Raw genomic sequence first — 2,755 nt, forward strand, 5'->3', positions numbered from 1 at the left:
GATACCTATAAACGATTAACCCGCCCTAGTTCAATCGTTCACCAAGTGATGACTTCAGTATGGCTAAGAGAAAAACTTTTAAATGGGAAAAACTCTAAGTCCGAACCTCCGGGTTGAGACTTCCGCGTCGGAGGTGGGCGCACCTCCTATCCGAAAGATGATGAATCAGGGGTGTTCGGTCAGCAATGGTCGGATGCCCCGTCGTAGTCCAACTATGACAATCAAAGTCAAGACCTCCGGGTTGAGACTTTCCGCGAGTACAAGCATAAAGGAACACGGACCAAGCCGTACCGAGAGAATCGGTACTAGAGCCCTCGTGGTTCTACATTGAGAGAGCCCTCGTGGTTCTCATTAGGGGCTTTATGCAAGTCGTACTCAATACTGTGGTGTGAAGTATAAAGTATAGTCTTCGCCTGGTCCACGCTGCTTCGGCGGTCCTGGGTAAGATAGTTAATTCTAGCTTGCCCTATAGTGGAATGAGGACACTTAATGCTTCGTCTTTTAGCGGCGGCTAGACTCCTCCTCACGGGGAACGAGTTGACGCGCACAGCGGCGGCTTACGCACTATGGCAATCATGGATGCCTGAAGATTCCGTGAAGTTCTCCCCTGGTCCACGCTGCCTCGGCAGTCCTGGGTAAAATGGAATATTTCCAGCTTGCCCTATAGTGGAAGAGGACTATCCAACAATACAAAGTCAAGACCTCCGGGTTGAGACTTTCCGCGTCGGTGGTGTCGCGCACCGCCTATCCGAAAGATGGTGTAACAGGGGTGTTCGATCAGCAATGGTCGGATGCCCCGTCATAGTCCAACTATGACAACCAAAGTCAAGACCTCCGGGTTGAGACTTTCCGCGTCCGGAGGTACGCGTACCGCCTACCCGAAAGATGGTGTGCTTCTGGGGTATTCGATGAGTCGGATACCCCGTCGTAGTCCAACTATGACAATCAAAGTCAAGACCTCCGGGTTGAGACTTCCGCGTCCGGAGGTACGCGTACCGCCTACCCGAAAGATGGTGTGCTTCTGGGGTATTCGATGAGTCGGATACCCCGTCGTAGTCCAACTATGACAATCAAAGTCAAGACCTCCGGGTTGAGACTTCCGCGTCCGGAGGTACGCGTACCGCCTACCCGAAAGATGGTGAATCAGGGGTGTTCGATCAGCAATGGTCGGATGCCCCGTCGTAGTCCAACTATGACAATCAAAGTCAAGACCTCCGGGTTGAGACTTTCTGCGAGTACAAGCATAAAGGAACACGGACCAAGCCGTACCGAGAGAATCGGTACTAGAGCCCTCGTGGTTCTACATTGAGAGAGCCCTCGTGGTTCTCATTAGGGGCTTTATGCAAGTCGTACTCAATACTGTGGTGTGAAGTATAAAGTATAGAGTCCTCCACTGGTCCACGCTGCTCCGGCGGTCCTGGGTAAGATAGTTCATTCTAGCTTGCCCTATGTGGAAGAGGACTCAATACCCTACCTGTTGAGCTTGAAACAAAGTCATCACTTGGGCATGCTCATATTGCCATACAATATTCCATTATCTACTAATGAGCATGCAGCTATATGATTATAACCTGTAAACGATTACCCCGCCGTAGTTCAGCGCTTCAACCAAGTGATGACTTCAGTATGGCTAGTGTGTGAAGTATAAAGTATAGTCCTCCCCTTGTCCACACTGCTTCGGCGGTCCTGGGTAAGATAGTTAGTTCTAGCTTGCCCTATGTGGAAGAGGACACCATACTTAATACTGTGGTGTAATGAACAAAGTATAGTCCTCCACTGGTCCACGCTGCTTCGGCGGTCCTGGGTAAGATAGTTCATTCTAGCTTGCCCTATGTGGAAGAGGGCATACAAGACAAAGTATAGTTCTCCCCTGGTCCACGCTGCTTCGGCGGTCCTGGGTAAGATAGTTAAATCTAGCTTGCCCTATGTGGAAGAGAGCATACATGAACCAAGAACGAAGGTTATGATCGAGGAATGATTCGACAACTAACCGATGGTATGAAATGTGAAGAATTCAAGCAAGCACACAATCAAGTCATCACTTGGGCATGCTCGATAGCCAACCTCATGACATTAACCTAGTAGAGCATGCGAAAACCAATATATATGTAAACGATGCCCCTCCCTAGTTCAGCGCTTCAACCAAGTGATGACTTCAGAATGGCTAAATCAAATCGGTTCAAAACATACCATCGGTACCCTATTGAAACACACAAGTCGATATCAAACCTCATGATTGTGTAGTCCTCCACTGGTCCACGCCGCTTCGGCCGTCCTGGGTAAAATGGAACATTCCAGCTTGCCCTATGTGGAAGAGGGCACATTACTCAATACTGTGGTGTGAAGTATAAAGTTCAGTTCTCCCCTGGTCCACGCTGCTTCGGCGGTCCTGGGTAAGATAGTTCATTCTAGCTTGCCCTATGTGGAAGAGGACACTTAATACTTCGTCTCTAAGCGGCGGCTTGACTCCTCCCTACGGGGAACGGGTTTACGCGCACAGCGGCGGCTTACGCACTATGGCAGTCATGGATGCCTTACGTTTCTATGAAAAGTGTGTTCCTCCCCTGGTCCACGCTGCTTCGGCAGTCCTGGGTAAGATAGTTAGTTCTAGCTTGCCCTATGTGGAAGAGGACACGTAGACTTACTGTGGTGTGAAGTATAAAGTTCAGTTCTCCCCTGGTCCACGCCGCTTCGGCCGTCCTGGGTAAAATGGATTCATCCAGCTTGCCCTATGTGGAATGAGGACACTTTATGC

Source organism: Anopheles coustani, assembly GCF_943734705.1.
Source record: "Anopheles coustani chromosome X unlocalized genomic scaffold, idAnoCousDA_361_x.2 X_unloc_136, whole genome shotgun sequence".
Classification (NCBI taxonomy): Eukaryota; Metazoa; Arthropoda; class Insecta; order Diptera; family Culicidae; genus Anopheles; species Anopheles coustani.